The sequence below is a fragment of the Typopeltis vanoorti genome, chromosome 12 (assembly GCF_054136105.1).
Source record: "Typopeltis vanoorti isolate ZY-2024b chromosome 12, IOZ_Tvanoo_1.0, whole genome shotgun sequence".
NCBI lineage: Eukaryota > Metazoa > Arthropoda > Arachnida > Uropygi > Thelyphonidae > Typopeltis > Typopeltis vanoorti.
The window spans coordinates 65,486,852-65,509,644 of NC_143560.1; the positions used below are offsets into that span (position 1 = coordinate 65,486,852).

The 22,793-nt window shown below is 38.1% G+C and overlaps 1 protein-coding gene across 1 annotated transcript in view; it reads left to right on the forward strand.

The window, feature by feature from the left end:
• Positions 1-22,793, forward strand: part of LOC150100847 (voltage-dependent calcium channel type A subunit alpha-1-like) — a 1,659,894-nt gene that overhangs the window by 1,230,088 nt on the left and 407,013 nt on the right. The window lies entirely within an intron of this gene.

Below are 22,793 nucleotides of genomic sequence, written 5' to 3' on the forward strand. Positions count from 1 at the left end.
CCTGTGCTACCAGATGCACCAAGAAATTATTATAATCCTGTATAATGCTGTATTGCTTTGTAGACAACCCTTTCATCATAAACTAACGATGGTTCATTATCTGTCAAATACTGTTCCAAATTATTGATATAACTTTTTTGTCTGAATTCTTTTGTTTGTATTCTGCTCTGAATATATGCATTTTGGCTGCAAAATAATTAAAACTTGATTAAACATATCTTTAGTGAAAATAAGTTTTTAATCCTGGATCTTCTGTCATGCTATTTTGATATTTCTCTTGTAAACTTATTAGATTAAAAAATCCACAAGTGGAGATTAAAAGTGTAAACAATGATCAACTTTTTACTGGTGATTTTGACAACTATTGGCTATCATATAAATATCTGAAAATATTTATATAATAGCCAATGGTTACCATTGACTAAACAGTTATCTTTTGGAGATTATTGTTATGATGAGGAAGGGGCTGTGTATAAAATGGATTAGAAACTATAGAAAATACCATATGAAATTGTTGGATATTAATTAAATTTTGAGATGACAAGTATTCGTGTATCATATGGGAGCATCATTAGCCTTTTTTTTTATCCTTCCTGTTTTACTTATATAAACCTGTTGTAACACATGCATAAAACACATGAAATTTACTTGAGAAGCCTTTTTAAAATAAGCATTATTTAATATGCAGGCATGAACTAGCATATAATGACCAAAAGCTTTAATATGATGTAGGCTGATGAATGAGATCCATTTAATATACATTTTGACAGTTGAGCAATAGACTCTGGGACCATGACATATGCGCAAATATTTTTGAAATCAGTATGAAAAGTCCTTTAAAAGTACTGTGATTAATGATTTAGGGTAAAAACATTTTAATTTCCCCCACCCACCCTCCACTAAATTTGGTCTACAAGAGAAACTGATGCATATTTTAACGTAATCCATTCTTTAGTTAGGGCCACCAGAAGAGGAAATTTTACAAGTTTTGTGAGTTTTATCATTATTATTATTGTACAGGCATCTTCATGAAGTCTGAAGACTCACTGCAGGAGACCCACACTGACCATTATTATTATTATTATTATTATTATTATTCAGGCCTCCATGGAGTTAAAAGACTCATCGTGGGAGGTCCTTCCTAAGAACATAAAGTCTGTCAAGACTCATCGAGGGGAGGTTCCCCCTAAGAAACACAAAGTCTATCATACCACTCCTTAAACTCATTGACCGTTCTCGCCCTCACCACTCTATCAGGCAATGCATTCCATGGCTCAACCACCCTCCATGCAAAGAAACCACTCCTCACCCTCTTGCTCACAGTTTCCTTTCGTAACTTCCAGGGATGGCCTCTTGTCATCACTCCTTCCCGCTGTTCAACCAAGTGAAAGAACTCCCCAGTGTCAACCCTGTAACCACCTCTCAACAGTTTAAAAGTCTCAATCATATCACCTCTCCTTCTTCTATCCGCCAAACTTTGCAGTCCACATTCCCTCAGCCTATTCTCATAACTATCCTTGTACAGTCCTGAGACCATCTTTGTATCTTTTCCACAGTTAATTAACCCCTTCAAATCCTGGGGACCAAATCTGAGAAAAACAGTCTAAGTGTGGTCTGATCAGGATCTTATACAATGGAATGATAACTCTTTTATCTCTGCAGGTCAGCATCCTTCTCATAATTGCAGCAATCCTCTGTGTTACTTTCACCGCCTTTGCAATATGTCCTCTAAACTTCAGGTTTCTATCAATCATCAACCTCAGATCTCTTGTCCCCCCTACTTCCTCCAGTATAGCTCCTCCAATAGAGTATGCAGCATACCATCGATGTGTCCCAAACCTCAAGACCTTACATTTTGCTGCATTAAACTGAAACCCTCATTCATTTGCCCATCAGTCTAGCTTATTCAAATCTTTTTGCAGGGCTATCACATCTGCACTATTACTAATAACCCTTTCCAGCTTCACATCATCTGCAAACAACTGAATATTCCCCCTGCAATCCACTGACAACGTCATTGATATAAAAGTTAAACAATATAGGTCCCATTACTGAGCCCTGTAGGACCCCACTTGTAACCCTCTGTCTCCTTGAAACTGCCCCACCATACACACTCTCTGATACCTATCGGACAGCCAATCCTAAATCCAGTTGAAAAACCTGACATCCAAAGAACTTGCTTCTCACACCTTCCTTATACAGTTTCCAGCAATGGCCTCTTGTTCTACTTCCCTCTTCAATTCTATGAAAAATCTCTTCCATGTCTACCTGATAACAACCCCTGACCAGTTTATATGTCTCAATCATACCCCCCCCCCCCTCTTCCTTCTATTCACGAGGTTCTGCAACTTACATCCCCTCAATCTGTCCTCATACTCCACATTCCAAAGACCACAGACTTTTGTGAATCTTCTCTGGACCCTTTCTAACATATCCTCGTCACCATGAAAACCCGGCGACCAAATCTGTGCACAATAATCCATATGAGGCCTGATCAAGGTCTTTAATCATAACCTCTCTATTTCTGCATGTCAGGGTTCTCCACATCATTACCATTATTCGATGTGATGTCTTCACAACTTGTACAATGTGGCCCCTGAATTACAGGTCCTTGTCCACTATCACACCTAGATCTCTCATGTCCTCTACTTCTGTTAAAGTTTCCCCACCAAGTGTATACTTGGTATCCCATCATTGCTTACCAAATCTCAAAACCTTACACTTTGCAACATTGAACTGATAGTTCCACTTACCTGCCCAATCATGCAATCTATTCAAGTCCTGTTGTCATTAACATTTGCAAATAACATAGGCAATGACATTTGCTTGACTCTGCATTGCTCTCCCCAGTTTTGCATCATCTGCAAACAGCTGGATATCACTAGTTAAACCCAACCCCATATCAGTAACATACAAATTTAAAACAATGGCCTTAAAACTGACCACTGCGGTACACTGCTAGTTACCTTTCTCTTTCGGGATACTGCACCCCCCCCCCCCATATACAACTTTCTGATACCTGTCTGACAGCGAGTCACTGATCCAACACAGAAGTCTGTTATCCAATCCCATCTCTTTCAATTTATTTAAGAGCTTATCGTGTGGCAGTCTATCAAAAGCCTTTGCAAAATCTAAGTACGCCACTGTATATGCATTTCCTCTATCCAAGGTATTTGTCGCCTTGTTATAGTACATAAGTAAGTTAGTGAAACATGATCTCCCCTTAACAAACCCATGCTGATAACCACAATGATGGAAGGAGTATATCGCGGTTAAAAAATCTAAAAGTTTTTTTTGTGTTTTCCATACAATGAAAATGTCATCCACGTATCTCCACCACACTGTGGGTTTTGGGTCTAATTGAGACAGAATGTCATTTTCCAGTTTCTCCATAAAGAGATCTGCACAAGGAGGGGGGGGGGGGCAAAGAGGGCTGCACATTGCGAGGGCTGTTAATTGCTCATAAATCGTCCCATTCCATATGAAAATATTAGATTTTAGAAATGCTTGAAAAGAGAAGCAATATCTTGAGGGAATGGGTTGTTCAAAATGCTGATTACTTCTACTTCTTTCATTGCAGTAGGAACTTGAGAACGATAAACAATTGTCATTTCTAGATACCTTAATGAAAAAACAAATGGATGGACATATCAGCCTTGCAGTTTATCACAAACCAACCAACACAGGTCAATATTTGCACTTCACATCTTCGCACCACATTTCACAAAAACTGAGCATCGTACACATGGTCAAAAAGAGGGAAAAAGATCTCAAAGTTGAATTATCTCATATATCAAAAACCCTGATAGACAATGGTTATTCAAAAAATATGATCCATGAGATACTTTTGTGTGATCCCTCACAACAACAATCTGAAGAAATCCATTACAAATCCTCCATTGCCATTCCTTATTATGATAATAATTATTATTATTACTACCCCAAGACCTCATGGAGTCAAAGACTCATTTGGAAGTTCATTTTATCACACACACACACACACACACACACACACACACACACACACACACACACACACACACACACACACACAGCTCATCATACCATGTCTTAAACACACTCAAACTCCTTGCAGACACCACACATTCAGGCAAGGCATTCCAATCATTCATAACTCTGCACGAAAAAAACCTCCCTCTCACTCCCCTACTCACACCCTCTTTATACAGTTTCCAGGGATGACCTCTGGTTCTCCCCTGATCTCCCACTATTCTCTGTAAAACTTCTCCAGCATTGATCCTATAACAACCCCTTACCAACGTGTAGGTCTCTATCATATCTTCCCTCTTCCTCCTGTCCACCAGACTCTGCAAATTACATCTTCTCAATCTTTCATCATACTCGACATTCCAGAAGTCAGAAACTACCTTAGTTAGTCTCCTTTGGACCCTTTCCAACATCTCTTCATCCTTCTGAAAACCCGGTGACCAAATATGAGCACAATAGTCCATGTGTGACCTAATCAAAGCCTTATACAACGGAACAAGAATCTCCCTACTTCTACATGTCAGTGCCCTCTGCATCATTCCACGAAGCCTTTGTGTTGTCTTCACAATTTTGGCTATGTGTCCCCTAAATTTCAGATCCTTATCCACTATCACAACCAGATCTCTTATTTCCTCCACCTCCAACAATATATCCTCACCAAACATAAATTCTGCATTCCCATCTTTGTTTTCCAGATGATTTCCAAATTTTAAAACCTTACATTTTGCAACATTGAACTCACATCCCCATTTCCCTGCTCAATTACTCGATTTATTCAAGTCTTCTTATAAGGTCACAACATCTTCACTACTCTTCATGGTTCGTCCCAACTTTGCATCATCTGCAAACAACTGAATATCTTCATCCAAATCTTCATCAATATCATTAATATAGTTAAACAGTCATGGCCCTAAACAAGACCACTGAGGCATTCCACTAGTGACTTTCCTTTTCCTGGATATCGCTCCCCTATACACAACTTGTTTATATCTATCAGATAGCCAGGCTCCAATCCATTGCACTAGTCTAATATCGAACCCCATGTGCTCTAGTTTGACTGTCAACTTATCATGAGGTACTCTATCAAACACCTTTGCGAAATCCAAGTATATTACTGTGTATCCTTCTCCTCTGTCTAAGGAAGCAGTCACTTTATTGTAATAAGTAAGTAAATTACTAAAACATGCCTCCCTTTAGCAAATCCATGCTGTCCATCAAAGATAATACCATTGTTGTCAACCCAACTCTGGATCCTAGTTCTCAAAAGCTTCTCCAACAACTTAACCACAACACCTGACACACAGATAGGACTGTAGTTTGATGCTCGAGTTCGATCACCTCCTTTATAAAGTGACACAATCTTGCCCTCCTTCCACTCCTTAGGAACTTGACTGAGTACAAGACTCATATTAAAAAAATATGTCAAGGCAGATGTCAATTCCCTGGCACATTCTTTCAGAATACATGGTGATATATTATCAAGTCCCATAGCCTTATTAACATCTAGTTTACTCAACTCCCCATACACCTCCTGCTCACCTACAGTCAGTCTCTCCTCCCCATCATCAACTGCTCTCAATCTCTCCATGAGCAAACAACTGAATATTTCCATCCAAATCTTCACCAATATCATTAATATAGTTAAACAGTAATGGTCCTAAACAAGACCATTCACAAGTCACATTCTCAAGATTGAAAGATCTTTATGAATTGCTCATTAAGTATCTCCACCACACATTCTGCAACAGCTGTCTTTATACCATTTTCTCCTATCAATGTCATCCTTCCATAATTATTCTTTCTTTTGCTGGCTACATATCAAAAGAACTCCTTAGAATTCTTTTTGGCATCATTTGCTAACTGCTGTTCATACCTCTCTTTAGCTACCCTCACTAACCAAGTCACTCCCTTTGGTCTTTGTAGAACTTATGGAATGGTTATTTCCATTTCTCTTATGTAGCCTCCATAATGCCATTTTTCTCTGTATTGCATGCTTAATCTCTTTATTCATCCATCTCACACCTACGTTATTTAGCCTTCTGACCCTTGGAATACATTTAGACATTGCATCTACTAGATAGTTTTTGAAAACCCCCCATCAAAGTTAATACCATTGTTGTCAACCCAACTCTGGATCCTAGTTCTCACAAGCTTCTTTAACAACTTAACCAGAACACCTTACACACAGATAGGCCTATAGTTTGATGCTTGAGTTTGATCACCTCCTTTATGAAGTGGCACAATTTTGCCTTCCTTCCACTCCTTGTGAACTTGACCGAGTGCAAGACTCATATTAAAAAATATGTCAATTGATCTATTTTCCAGCTAACTTCTCATTCGTTGCTACACCTGCAAGCTGTCTCCTGCGCTCTTCATAATCATCTCCCTTGTAGTTCCACATATACCCTTTTCTCACAGAGGTCCTCATACTGCTGCCACCCACCCAGGAAATCTCCTCATGGTCACTCTCACCAATTGGTGGATGATTTGACACCTCATTTATAATTACATCCTCTGATGAGATGACCGAATCCAAGACCCTCAATCCCCGTGTGCCCTCTGTTACATACTGCCTGAGGTAGTTATCCCTCAAAAACTCAAGACACTACTTTTCTTTTCTTCCAGTTGCTATCTCATCATTGCAGTCTATATTGCCATAATTAAAATCACCATTATGATCACTCTTTTCTTATTTGCTTGGCTAATTTGATTATACATTTCACTATCACCACCATCCACATTACCTGGTCTATAACATCATCCAACCAAGTATTTCATTCCATTCACCTCTATCTCACACTTTTTAAGATCTCTAAAACACAGTAATGCCTTCTTCAAATAAGGCGGTGACTATAACATCCCCTGTTCATGTGGTTTAAACTACATTGGTCAGACCTCAGGAAATAAGAAAAAGAGAACATGTTTGAGATGTAAACAACGACAGAGAAGACAGCTTTGGGTTAGCCCATCATTTCTCGAGTACAAACCATACCATTGAAAGGGGAAAGAGCTCCATGCCCTATGTAGAGGAAGACTTCTGCTCGCGAATCATCAAAGAAGCTATAGTAGTCATCCATTCTAAACACATTCTCAATAAAAATCAAGGATTAATTCTAGCTGATATTTGGAAGACCCCTCATAAGATCACTAAGTATGCCAGAGCACACGCTCCATGCGTTTGATGTATGCGTTCTTATGAATTTGTAAAAAAATACATTTGTATTCAATTTATTCCTTCACAAACTGTTTAAGTTGTTTTGTATCATTTTTATGTGCCCTGACGAAACCAAACAGCCAAGTTGGCCAAACTTGTTTGTGTAAACTGAACGCTGATTTACCTTCTTACTCTGGGCATATTTGCAATTTAGATTTCCTTATAATTTGCAAATCAAGAAATTAAAAAACCTACTCAAAAAGTTTTTTCCTTGTCTCCTATTATCACAAAAAAACTCAAACCCTTCAGATCCTGCCCCTCCTAATATATATAGCTTACCTAGGATTCATGAACCCAATTCCCCCCTCTCCCCTAAGACCCACTGATTCTCTCTGCTATAAATTATCCAAATAATTAGTGAAATCATTTCCACCACCCCCTTTACTGGTCATATCATGTCAAACATAAAAAAATTCTTCCCATTTTTAAAGCTCTGCTGATAACATAATTGTTTATTCTAGATGTCAATTTATGAGCTTTGACATCACCTCATTGTTCACTAATATTCCCTTAAATGATACCTTATTGCTTTTATAAAAAAAATTTCCCCTTGATATCATTTGCCTCTTTTCCTTTGGTATCCATTTCAATTATTTCTCTTGGAAGAACTAAATTTATAAACAGATAGAAGGTACCCCTATCGGGTCACCTTTCTCATCCTCCTTACCAATTTTTTTATGAAAGAGTTTGAAAAACAAGCTCTTGACTCAGCACCTCTCAAACCTTCTATCTGGTTAAGATATGCAGATGATATTTTTTCTATTTGGTCTCATGGCCCAGACACATTAGATACTTTTCCATGTCACCCTAATAGTCTTCACCCTAGAATCCAATTGACAATAGAAAAGGAAAGTAATAATAGTCTGGCCTTTCTAGATACATTGGTCACCTGCCTGCCTAATGGTAACCTGTCCTTTTCAGTATATAGGAAGCCCACTCATACAGGCAGATACATTCACAAACATTCCCATCATCCCTCCTCCCTGCCCTCAACAATATGGTATAATACAAACACTAAACCATAGAGCTTATAACATTTGTTCCAAGGAGACTTCCCTTGCAATTAAACTCAATCATATTATTATTATTATTATTAGTGACACCTCCAAGGAGTCCGAAGACTCATCATGGGAGGACACCTACTGTACAACTTTTCATCTCCACTACTACACCGAACCTATACTACCAATCACCTACATCAACGGCATCTACTGCCCACAACCACCATCACCACCGCCAGTGTGTTCTAAAGGGCCGATTTGTCTGTATGCGGGTTGAAAAAACCCAAGTTTCCGGGAGAAAAAACCCTGCTATCACCGTATGAGATCAGCTAACTCACCTTCAATTGAAAAAGTCCATATAAAGATTCCTCCCGTAATGATGAGAATCGGACTTAGGCCTTTTTCAATCGAAGGGCGCAACATACAGTCGTTCTTCCAATTGTGCTACGGAGGCGCTTGATATACATCACAATTTTCTATCTAATGGCTACAGTTCCCACAATAAACAAAAAACACAACCTTCTCTTCAGAAAGATTTTAGTAATGCTATCACCATCCCCAATGTCCAAGACACATCAGAAAAAATATCCAGAATATTTAAAACAATTACAGTCTTTGTACTACTTTCATGAGCCCTCTTAAAACTAGCTACTCTTATCTTCTCCACTAAAGACAAATTCCCTCCTCTCTCAGTTCCAGGTGTGTATAGGTTTCCTTATTCCTGTGTGTTGGCCTACTACGGACAGACAGGAAGATCAACTACCATCCAAATGGAAGACTGTATTGTGCTCCATCATGGTAAATTTAGAAGAAAAAGACTGTTTTTAGAATCTGCTGCTGCTCTTAAAAATCAGCCTAATTTAAATAAATGTAGTTGCATTAAACCTCCCAAAATTTGGGAAATACTAATACTTCGAGATCCCATTTTACATCCAAGGCCACTGACAGGTGTCAATAGAGGGCATTCCACCTAGTTAGGATTCTAGTCTTTCGTCCACGTGTTTCAGTTAGTTTTGTACTGCCTGTGTGTGTGTGTGTGTGTGTGTGTGTGTGTGTGTGTGTGTGTGTGTGTGTGTGTGTGTGTGTGTGTGTGTGTGTGTGTGTGTGTGTGTGTGTGTGTGTGTGTGTGTGTGTGTGTGTGTGTGTGTGTGTGTGTTACAAGTCTCATATTCTGTACTCCCTGACAATGTCTCTGTAACTAAGATGAAGTATTAAATACTATATTTAACATTTTCTAGTGCTGTTTCACTCCATTAAACTTTTATCATGAGAATGAGAATATATTGAAGGTTGACTAAGGTAGTTTTCTGGTCTATGGAATGTGGGATATGAGGACAGATTGAGGAAGTGCAATTTACAGAGCCTCATGAATATGAGAAGAAGAAGATATGATTGAGACATATATGTTGGTAGGGTGTTGTTATTAGGTTATTGTGGAAGAGATTTTTCATAGAATACAAGAAATTTCATAGAATAGAAGCAATTCTCTACCACTTGTTCACATCCTTCATATGCACTTTCTAGTGATATGCATATGAAAGGTGTGAACAAGGGGTAGAGAAGTATGCCTTTGAATGGAAAGTGGCTGGTGAGTAGAATGCATTGCCTGAGAATGTGATGAATAGAAATATTGATTGAGTTTAAGGCACAGTCTAACGAACTCTATGGGTCTGTGTGACAGTGGAGATCTTCTGTCTCCACAGAGATCTGGTGCTAATAATCCTAATCGTGTGGCTTCCTCTCGGTGAATGGGTTGCAACTGATTACTAGAGAGATAATTATGAAACAAGGTGGTTTCCCATTGCCTTCCTTGCCATAAGTATTTGTGATTGTAGCTGTGTGTGTTCATGGGACCGGTTTGCCTGTTTTGAGGGATGAAAAAACCGAGTTACTGGAGAAAAACCCTCCACCACTGTATGAGACCGTTTAACTCACCTTAAGTCGAAAGAGACCAGATAAATAATAATAATGGTTTGACAAAAATAGAAGTTAAATATGACAGTTCTGAGACATTGCTTCAAAATACACAACTTATTGATAACTGTCAGATAGTTATCTCTTCAACTCAGTAATCAACATAAAAATTAATACAAGGGAACTCCTGTCTTAGAATGTTATTTACATTAAATTTCTTTCAGGTATCAAGAGCATCTTCAGTATGTATATATATATTCACAACACAAATAACAGAATGGAGACAAAACAATGTATATGTTTCAGCCTCATGAGAAAAGTAGAGTATCATGGCAAACAGCATTTATTATAGATTATCTTCATCATCATCAAATTGCTGATACACCACCATTGAGGAAGCACATAGAATACTCTGATAATACTACACAAAATAATTTACAGTATTATAAACCTCCTGTCGACATTTTTCCTTACCAGTTTTTGTTATCTACCAGGACTCCTATATTGTGGAATGTAGAAAGTTTTTTTTTTACTTGAATACAAAGTAAATTATTCTTGCAAGAAATTATATTCTTATTTAATCATTTATCAAATTATTATTATTATTATTATTATTATTATTATTATTATTATTATTATTATTATTATTATTATTATGCAGGCATCTCCATGGAGTCAGAAAACTCATCATGGGAGATTCATTATTCACACATTGCCTATCATACATCTCTTTAAACTCATTCACTAATGAAGCACTCAACTATCTCTGGCAATCCACTTCACCCATTTGCCATCCTCCAAACAAAAAATCTTTTGTTTGGAGGATGAGTCTTTGACTCCATGAGGTCTTGGGATAATAATAATAATAATAATAAACTAGTCCTAACAAACTTTCTAACCACACTGTTACATAACTTTCACTGGTGACCCTTTGTTTTCTCCCTTCTTACCATGTACTGAAAATAAAAAAGGTCTTCAATGTCAATCCTATAAAAACCCCTTTAATAATTTAAATGCTTCTATCATATCTCCTCTTTTTCACCTATCAGCCAGTTCTTGAAGCCTGAAGAACTTCAATCTATTGTTATAGGTTATATTCCATAAACCTAACAGAATCTTTGTCACTCACATCTGGATCCTCTCCACCACTTCTTTGTCCCCACAAAATCCAGGAGTCCGGATCTGAGCACAGAAGTCCAAATGCAGTTTTAATGAAGCCCTTATATAGGGGAACAACAACCACGTAACTTCATGTACTGTTTTGGTTACCTCTGCAATATGCCTTCTAAACTTTAACTCCATGTCCAAAATCATACCCAAGTCCCTGGTCTCATCACTTTCCTGCATTTCAGTTCCATCCTGTATAGTACACAGCTTGTGATCTCTTTCCAAAGTGCATTGTCTTACACTTGGACACATTAACCCAGAAGACATTTACCTTTGCCCATACTTCTAGTCTAAGCTTTCCTGCAGCATCTCTGTATCACCTTCATTTACCGTTGCTCTTCCCAGTTTAGCATCATCAGAAAATAACCAAATAGTTTCCATCAAATCATTGCCTATATTGTTGATGAACAAATTATACAAGAGAGGACAAAGTACAGAGCCCTGTAGTACACAACTGGTCACCTGTCTATTCTTAGACTCAGCTCCTCCATAAACCACTCTTTGATATCTGTCAACCCTGTAATTCAAATCATCAGACTCATATCCATCCCCATTTGTTCCTATTGGTGCAACAGAGTTCTATGTGGAATCACGTCAAACACATTTGAAAAGTTCATGAATATCACTGGGTAGCCATTTTCTTTATCCAACCCCATTTGTCACTTAATTATTAAAAGTAAGCAAATTGCTGAGGCAAGACCTATCCTTCACAAAATATGCTTTTCCTTTTAATGTATCATATTCCTATCCACCCTGTCCTGAATTCTGTTTCTCACCAGTTTCTCCAATACCTTCCACCACTCCTAAGATGCTGGTTGGCCTATAATTTGCCATTTCTGTCTTGCAGCTTCCTTTATACAGTGGGACTATTTTGCCCTCTTTCCACTTGCCTGGCAATTTCCAGTACTGAGGCTTAAATTAAACAGCTTGGTCAGAGGAGTTGATAATTCCCTTGCACATTCTCATAATTCATAGGCTGATATGCCATCTAATCCCATTGTTGTGTCACATTGAGATTCTGCTATATTTTAAACACCTCCATATCTTCAACCTCTATTTTCTTATCAGTCAATGTCACATAAGATATTGTAATGTTACAACCTAGGTAATACACCACTGCAAAATTCTCACTCAGTAAGTCATCCTTCCATAGTCATTCCTCCTTTAACTTTCCCCATAGCAAAAGAACTCTTTTGGCCTCATCAGCTAGCTTTCTCTCATATTAGCGTTGGCTTTTCTAACCGTACAGGTCACCCTCCTTGCCTGTACCTTATACTTCTCATGGACATACTGACCATCTTTTCTTTATAAACCCTCCACAACATTTTCTTTGTGTACAACTCCTGCTTAATGAAACTATTCTTCCATCTAACTCTTACCTGATTTATCAATCTGAATCTGGATGTATATTCTGATACTGCTTTTTTAAATACCTCTTGACCACCTTGCATGCACCAACAACATCTTTCCCCTCCAAAATTTTATGCCACTGCTGAAGGCTGATTTCTCTGCTTGTTCTAATCACCTGCTTTGTAATTCCACATCATATACCAGTATCATATTCCTATCCACCCTGTCCTGAATTCTGTCTCTCACCAGTTTCTCCAATACCTTCACCACCACTCCTGAGATGTTGGTTGGCCTATAATTTGCCACTTCTGTCTTGCAGCTTCTTTTATGCAGTGGGACTAACCTTTTCTAACAGAAAATTCTTTATGTCTAGCAATCTTCCAGGTCAAGACTCCATCATCACTTTCTCTAAGTAGAGGCAGCTTAGCTAGATTGGTTACTGTTATGTTCTCTGATGCTGTGACCGAATCAATCGCTCTTGAATGCTCCATTACATGCTGCTTCAGGTAATTATCTCTCAGAAGCTGTATAGATTCCATTTTCTTCCTCTCTGTGCTCATTCTTCATCTCAGTTTATGTATCCATAGTTAAAATCCCTCATAATAATTACTCATTCTGCACTTATCATGCTAATTTGCAAATGCATGTCATCTGTCTCACACCATATAGCCTCAAATCTTCCCTCTGCATTCATCTCCCCCTGATGTTCTTCTACTCTATTTTTGGCTTTAACTGCTCTGCTATCATTAGCAAAACCCATCCTCTCATCCTGTTCCTTCTATCCTCTAAAGATACCATATCCCTTGTATTCTATTTGTATGACCATATCATCATTATACTTAGGATTAAACTTATACATTATACTTAAGGATTAAATTTAGTTTAATCCTTTATCCAAGTGTGAACAAACAAAGTTTGCGCCTGAAAATATCTTCAGGACTGGGGTAAGGTGGTGCATCTGTTGGCAACTCGTAGCAAAGGGGGCCCAAGCTCTCATCACTCCTTGTCTTAGTATCTCCCACCATGCAAGGCACATCTCCTTGCGGACATGTATATTGCTGTGCATTAAGGGAAAGGCCACCACCTAGACCGGTTTCAACCTTTATTGAGGTCTCGTCAGTGGGAGGCAGACTCAGAAGTGGTGACACTAAGGCAGAAGCAATGGAGAGGTCATATTTACCTATATGAGTTGCCAACCGGTGTACCACCTTATTATTAAATTACTCTGGATTTATACAAAGATGTTGGAAGTTTATTTTGCACTTGGTTAGACTATAGTAAATTTAGTTTAATCCTTTATCCAAGTGTAACCTGCTTTATAATTCCACATCATATAAGAGTATCATATTCCTATCCACCCTGTCCTGAATTCTGTCTCTCGTCAGTTTCTCCAATACCTTCACCACCACTCCTGAGATGTTGGTTGACCCATAATTTGCCACTTCTGTCTTGCAGCTTCTTTTATGCAGTGGGACTAACCTTTCTTAACATCCTTCTTAACAGAATTTTCTGTTAAGAAGGAAAATTCTTTGTTTGCTCACACTTGGATAAAGGATTAAACTAAATTTACTGTAGTCTAACCAAGTGCAAAATAAACTTTCAACATCTTTCTCTAGAGTAATTTAATAATAAGGTGGTACACCGGTTGGCAACTCATATAGGTAAATATGACCTCTCCATTGCTTCTGCCTTATTGTCACCACTTCTGGGTCTACCTCCCACTGACGAGACCTCAATAAAGGTCAAAACCGGTCTGGGTAGGGGCCCTTCCCTTAATGCATAGCATTATACATGTCTGCAAGGAGATGTGCCTTGCATGGTGGGAGATACTGAGACAAGGAGTGATGAGGGCTTGGTCCACCTTTGCTACGAGTTGCCAACAGATGCACCACCTTACCTCAGTCCTGAAGATATTTTCAGGCGCAAACTTTGTTTGTTCACACTTGGATAAAGGATTAAACTAAATTTACTATATGTTGTTTATTTTTTATGGTATATATTAGAACACAGAAAAATAAGTGAATAATTAAATTATTAAATTATTACTGATATTTCGCTGGTGTTATAACCAGCATCTTCAGAGCACAAAAACACAGTTTGTCACAATACGCGAGACTATAACAACATGGTGTAATCAATGGACTAATTAAACAAAATTGTAGCAGCAACACAAAGACTAGAGTCCTGATTTTGGCGCCCTCTATCTGAAAAAAAAAATGCAGCTATCACATAAGACTAGAGTCCTAAACAGAGAAAAAAAGAAAAAACCGGTACTAGTTTTTTCTTAAGATGACTGTCTCCCAGATTTTAGGCAAATTTATACAGCCATATTTGTTGAGATTTGGAGTGTGTTTCAGGGCTTCTGTTGCCTCTAAGAACAATCTCTCCAACTTGTAAGAGCTTCTGTGCAGTACTTTTGTGTTCTTCCAGTTGATCCTGTGTGCAGGGTATCCAGAATATGGTCAGCTAGGCCCGACTTGCCATAGTGATAATGCCGGATGTATCTTTTGTGTGTGTTGATGCGGATGTTCAGTTCTTCCTGTTTGACCGTAGTAGGCTTGATTACATGAGCAGGATACTTCGTAGACTCCTGGATGTGATAAAGGGAGGATGCTGTCCTTGGGGTGAGCGGATAAGGGTTGCTAATTTGCTCCACGGTCTGAATGTGGTGCATAGTTCATGTTTATTAAGAATTCTTGAAATCTTATCGATTGCTAGTTTTTTCAGGTGTTCTATGTAAAAGTTGGCTGGGGGGGGGTGAAAGGGGGAATCCCATGGCTGTCCCATCTATTTGTTTGTATATTTGTTTGTATATCCAAAAATCCACTTTGCAATGGAACTGGAAGCTAATAACTGTCTACCCTTCCTGGATACACTTATCACACGTCTTCCAGATGGTTCCCTATCATTTTCAGTTTTTAGAAAACCCACACATACAGGGAGATATTTACACAAACAATCACACCATCACCCTTCTCGACAATATGGCATTTTAGAAACGCTAACCCACAGAGCGAGAGCAATCTGTTCTGATGACAACACTCTTGCTGCTGAACTGGCTCCCCTATGCCACACCTTCTTGGCCAATGGTTATAATCCCCATTAGATAAACAAAATACTAAATGCTCCTAAGAAACCCCTCCCACTATCCACCATAGAGAACTACAACAAAACAGTCACCATCCCATACATTAAAGGCACATCCAAAAAGATTTCAAGAATTCTTAATAAACATGAACTAGGCACCACATTCAGACCGTGGAGCAAATTAGCAACCCTTATCCGCTCACCCAAGGACAGCATTCTCCCTTTATCACATCCAGAAGTCTACAAAGTACCCTGCTCATGTAATCAAGCCTACTACGGTCAAACAGGAAGAACTGAACATCCGCATCAACGAACACAAAAGATACATCCGGCATTATCACTATGGCAAGTCGGACCTAGCTGACCATATTCTGGATACCCTGCACACAAGATCAACTGGAAGAACACAAAAGTACTGCACAGAAGCTCTTACAAGTCGGAGAGATTGTTCTTAGAGGCAACAGAAGCCCTGAAACACACTCCAAATCTCAACAAACATGGCTGTATAAATTTGCCTAAAATCTGGGAGACAGTCATCTTAAGAATAAACTAGTACTGGTTTTTTCTTTTTTTCTCTGTTCAGGACTCTAGTCTTATGTGATAGCTGCATTTTTTTTTTCAGATAGAGGGTGCCAAAATCAGGACTCTAGTCTTTGTGTTGCTGCTACAATTTTGTTTAACTAGTCCGTTGATTACACCATGTTGTTATAGTCTCGCGTATTGTGACAAACTTTTTTGTGCTCTGAAGATGCTGGTTATAACACCAGCGAAATATCAGCAATAAGTTAATAAATTAATTATTCACTTATTTTTCTGTGTTCTAATACATACTGTTAAAAAATAAACAACATGTACGAAGAACACATAAGTCTGTCCACACATTTAAATTTACTATAGTCTAACCAAGTGCAAAATAAACTTCCAAGACCATATCATCCTCGGTCAGCCAAGTTTCACTAATGCCTATGACTTGTGACCAAGTTATGCTAACCAATGAAAAAAATTCCTTGCCCTTATTTCAAATACTTCTGGCATTAGTATACATAAATGCAATATCCCCTTCATTACACAATCTCCATCTTGTGTTGCTCAGCCCACTAAAATTAAGAATCTGGGGTGCCTACATTTTGCATCATGTAATCACTCTCCCACTTACTATCCTCTAGGTTGCTTGTCATCATGCTCATCTCTGCCCCCCCTAAACATTCTAGTTTCCCTGACTCTGCACTTCTGAACTCTCACTCAACAACTCTTTCTCAAGACTACTGACCCCAAATTCATTCAAATGTAAGCCATCCATCTTATATAAATCCTTCCTTCCATAAAACTCACTCTCCACACATCCACAAATCCCACACCAGTCCTTTTGCACAATCTGTGAACTGAATCATTTGCAATCATACTCTCCATCTCAGCTTGCCTCTATCATACCATGGCAACAGACTCCTTAGCCTCCCTAGCTCAGTCAGTATAGACAAAGCCCTTTGATCAGAAAGACCTGGTTCATTTCCCGTCTGTGATGTGAGGAACCTTTATCTGGTCGCTTTCTTGGAAAGGTGAGTTAGCCGGTCTCATACAGAGCTAGGGAGGTTTTTCACCCGGAAACTCAGGTTTTTCATCCCCCAGAACAAGCAAACCGGCCCCATGAGCACACATGGATTACAGTCAAGAATACCTAAGACCCAGCCATAGGCCTGATTCATCAGCTATGCTGGTCCTGAGCCCAGATAAAATTAGAGGGGATTGAAATGGTGCCATACTTTCCTGTAAAAAGGTCCTCATGGCTGTTGTACCATCATATGCTAAATTAATAAATAGCAGACTCCCAATTTTTACTTTCTCACTCTTCTTTTTTCATCCACTAGCACCTCTTTTATGTGTTTTTGTATGCCACACTTGTCACAAGATAAATCATTTATGCCAGCCAAAATAAATATATCTTTCACCTTAATTCTCTGCATCCTAACAGCGTCACTTACATCCTTAATCTTAGCACCAGGAAACCACAATTTTGTCACACTTTCATCAGATGGTAATGAAAAAGATAACTGTGTTATCTTTTTCATTACCATATGGTCATTCTCTTCATTTTCTACTGCATCATTCATATAGTCATTCTAACTACACCAATCACATTATCAAATAGTTCACCTTTCAACTCGCTGCTATCATTCTTCTTACTGTCTTCACGTCAATCGTGTTCTCCAGTTTTGTTCTCCTTCCATAAATCTCTCATTCCACAAAGGCCATATATTTCACCTATGCTGCAATAAACAAAACCATGCTCATTAAAATCATTTGCCATTGTTTTGCACACAGAACCATGACACAATATAGTGTATACAAGAAAACAAATATTAGAAAATTAATATTTTCTAATTAGAAATTAGAAAATTTCCAAACAAAATTTCCACAATGCAACATTGTATATCATTTGTATAGCATGTTGTTGGTATTTTTTTCAGAGCCAAACTTTTTTCCTCACTTTCCAGATAATATTTTAACTAATTAATGATAAATATTAAAATTCTTTTCTCATTACTAATATTTGTGTGTGAGGTGAGGGAGTTTTACAGTAAGTACCCTTCTGTTGTTATTAATAGAATATTCAACGTATGACATAATCTGTTCCAAAGATAGATAAAGAGATAGATCTTTCAATTAATGTGGTTTCCAGTCTGAAATGTTACTATAAGAAAGATTGAGGAAATGAAATTTACTGGACCTTATGGATAAGAGGAGGTGGGATGTGAGTGAGACATAAATTAATAACAATCCCTTCCAGACCCAGATTAATGTGGAAGAGAGTTTTCATAGAAGTGGAGAAAGATAGAACAAGATGCTATCTGTGGAAGTTATATAAGGAGGATGTGAGCAGGGGAGTGAAAAACATATTTCTTATATGTTTTTCACTGAGAGTTTAGTGAATGTGGAAACAGTGAATGAGTTTAAAGTGTTGATGAGACAAATTTGTGTGATGGTAAGACTTCTCATGATGAGTGCTCAGATCCATGGAGGTTTGATAACAATAATAAGAAGAAATTGCTGAGATACAGTATAACTGTCTTTATTATCTTATGTGTTGGATGTCACTTATTTTAATGATATTACAACACCAAACAAACTAAATTATTATTATTATTATTATTATTACTATGTGACACCTCCAGGGAGTCCAAAGACTCATCAAGGGAGGGCACCTACTCTACAACTGTCTCCACCACTACAACTATACCAATGCCATCTACTGCCCACACACCACTATTTTGACAGATAATCACAAACATCCATGCCTACAGCAGGATTCAAACCTGGAGCCTTTTAGCTGGAGAGTGGATATGCTAACCACTCAGCCAACCAGGCCATCAAATTATAAAAAGGTGTTTATTAACTGGCTTATATTTTGTTGGATTTCAAACTAGCATCTTCAGAGCAAAACAACACGTTACAGTTTTACACGCAACAAGCAAGTGAAACAACCCAAATTGTGATGGACAAAAGATCTAAAGTCCTAATTTGGTACCCTCTAATGTTGTAAAAAAGAAGTATTACAGTTGTGTAGGAGTTGAACTTAGAATAACAAATTTGTGGCAAATTAATGCAGTCATACTTATCAAGGGTAGGTGAATGCTTCATACCCATTGCTGACTCTAAAAATAATCTCTCTGATCTGTAATGACTTCTATACAGCATATTATTATTATTATTTAACACCTCCAGGGAGTCCAAAGACTCATCGAGGGAGGGCATCTACTCTACAACTCTTCACCAACTACAACTAACTGCAACTACACCAACGCCATCTACCACTTACCATCACCACTAGTATTTCCACAGATAATCACAAACATCCATGCTCACAGCGGGATTCGAACCCGCAGCCTTTTGGCTGGAGAGTAGATACGCTAACCACTCGGCCAATCAGGCTGGCATCACTGTATCACAGCACACTAAAGATTTCTATGTAGCATTTGTAGTTTGTATGCATGTAAAACTGTAACACATCGTTTTGCTCTGAAGATACTGGTATGAAAAACAGTGAAATATAAGCCAGTTAAAGAGATTAATGAGGAGAGTGAAAGATAAGAGTATAGTGGGAAAGGTTTTCTGTGTGCTGTCAAGGTGTGACAGTGATGAGTTTAGACGGAGAGCCAGAATCATTAATGGTATGCTAGTAGAGCTGTGTGAGGAGAAGGGGATAGGGTTTGTGGATTTATGTGTATTTGAGTGAAGAATGGAATTATACAGAGGTGATGGATTGCATTTGAATGGCTTTGGAGTGAGTGCACTGGAAAAACTGTTTCCAGATGTAACAGTTTCTCCAGTCTGATGCAAGCAAGAGATCAGAAATTAGAGATCACTTAATAGATGACAGTTTATATTGAAAAGACAGAAGTGCTCGGCAATGAAAACAGTAGAAGTGTAAGATAAAGAGAGAACAAGAATGCAAAAGGAACAGGGAAATGGGGGGAAGCCAGGGTAGATAAGAAAACATCAGTATATAAATGGAATAGATTGGGATGTTTATAAATGCCAGTAGTATCAGAAATAAGATAGATAAAATGGTTTCATTGATTGAGTTTATTCCTCCCATAATTGTGAATAAGTGAAACATGCTTAAAAAAAGAATATCCTAATGGGAATGAATACAGTGTTTTTTGAGAGGATAGAAAAGACAAGAGAGGATGGAGAATGCTGCTGCTGATAGCAGGGTAATTATGTTCACATAGATGTCAAAGAGGAAAATAGTGGCAATAGTTATGAGGAGGTGTGCTGTGAGGTGGAGGTTGAAAGGAAGGCATGTTTAGTTGGATGTTGCTATAGGCCAGGGAATGTGGAGGATGATGATGAAAACGTATATAGCATTTGGGGATAAGGAAAATGAGTTTCTTAAGTTCTTCAGATACAACTATCTCAGGCATCATGTAAAGGAGGGCACTCAATGATCGAGAGTTTTAGATCTGATCATTTCATCAGAGAATGTAATTCTGACTGTGATTTCACACTTTCCTCCTGTTAGTGAGAGTGATCTTGAAGTGATTACCTGGGTTGTAGATAGCCATATGCATGCTTCTGTGAGGAAAGGGTATATGTGGAATTATAAGTTTGGTGATTATGACAAGCTTAAAAATCAGCTTGGAGCAATAGCATGGAATGAGGAGTTGAGCAGTAAGGAAATTAATGTGTTTGAGAACTGATAAAGAAATACATAACAGCATCAATGTGTAAATGTGTGAATAAAGTGGGTGTAAAATGGATGAATGAGGGGCTTAAGCATGAAATCTGGAAGAAGAAGGCTTAGGAGGTAGTACAACATGAATAATGGTAATAATCAGTTACATGAAAAGTATGAAGAACAAGTCAGGAAAGTGACTCAGTTAGTAAAGACATCAAAAGTGCAGTATGAGCAGAAATTAGAAAATCAGATAAAGAAAAACCCTAGAGAGTTTTTTTAGATATGTGCCAAATAGAAGGAATAATGATTATGGTAAGATTTTGTTAATGGATGAAAATGCTAGAATGGTAACCGCTGCAGAAGACATTGTTGAAATGTTCAGTGATCAATTTATAAGGGTGTTTCATCCTCATCAGGGTGAAATCATGAGAAACTTCAGTGTAGAGGACATAGGAGAAAATGGCTTAATTGTGATTGAGCAGGAGGTATTTGAGGAAATAAATAACCTTGATAAAAATAAGGCAATAGGATTTGATGACATATCACCACATTTCTTAAGGGAATGTTCCAGGAAATTGGTATGCCTGTTAAACAAAAGTCTTGCAACAGCACATGTTCCAGGAGAGTTGAAAGAAGGTAAAATTGTTTCACTTCATAAAGCTGGTGATAAGGCTGCTTGCTAAAAATTATAGGCCAGTCTTTATATCTAGAGTTGTGGTAAAGGTACTAGAGAGATTGATGAGAACTAGAACAGAAACAAAGTTGATAACATCAGTATTCTCTGTAGTTATCAGCATGGGTTTTGTTAAAGGGAGATCATGTTTTACAAACTTACTTATGTACTATAACAAGGTAGACAAATGTCTTGGAAAAAGTAAATGCATATACACTGGCATACACTTAGGTTTTGCAAAAACTTTTGATAGATTGCTACACAATAATCTGTTAAATAAATTGAAACGGATGGTATTGGATAACAGACTTCTGAATTGGATTAATGACTGGCTGTCAGATAGATACCAGAAAGAGTTATATGGCAGTTCAGTATCCCATAAGAGAAAAGTCACTAGTGGTGTGCTGCAGAGATCCATTTTGGGACCATTGATGTTCAATTTGTATGCTAATGATTTTGGGATGGATTTATCTGGTGATATGCAGATGATGCAAAATTGGGAACAATGCAGAGACAAGCAGATGCTATGCCCTTACAGTAGGACTTGAATAGATTGCAAATGAGCAGATAAGTGGAACTATCAGTCCAAAGTTGCAAAGTGTAAGGTTTTGAATTTGGTAAGCAACGATGGGATACAAAGTATACACTTGGTGGGGATACTTTAACGGAGGTGAAGGAAATTAAATAACTGAGATTGGTGGTAGACTAGGACCTGAAATTCAGGAGCCACATTGCACAAGTTGTGAAGACGTCACATCGGATTATGGCAATGATGCAGAGGATGCTGACATGCAGAAATAAAGACGTTATGATGTTATTGTATAAGGCCTTGATCAAGCCTCATAAGGATTATTGTGCACAAATTTGGTAACAGGATTTTCATGGTAATGAGGATATGCTAGAAAAGGTTCAGAGAAGATTCACAAAAGTGCTTAGCAGTCTTTGGAATGTGGAGTATGAGGTCAGATTGATAGAATGTAAATTGCAAAGCATTGTGATATGATTGCAACATATAAGCTAGTCAGGGGTTGTTTTCAGGTTAATGGAAGATATTTTTCATAGAATAGGAGAGGGGATAGAACAAGTTGCAATCCCTGGAAACCTTAAAAGGAGAGTGTGAACAGAGGAGTGATAAGAACTTTCTTTACATGGAGAGTAGTTGGTGAGTGGAATGCATTGCCTGAGTGTGTCGCAAATGTAGAC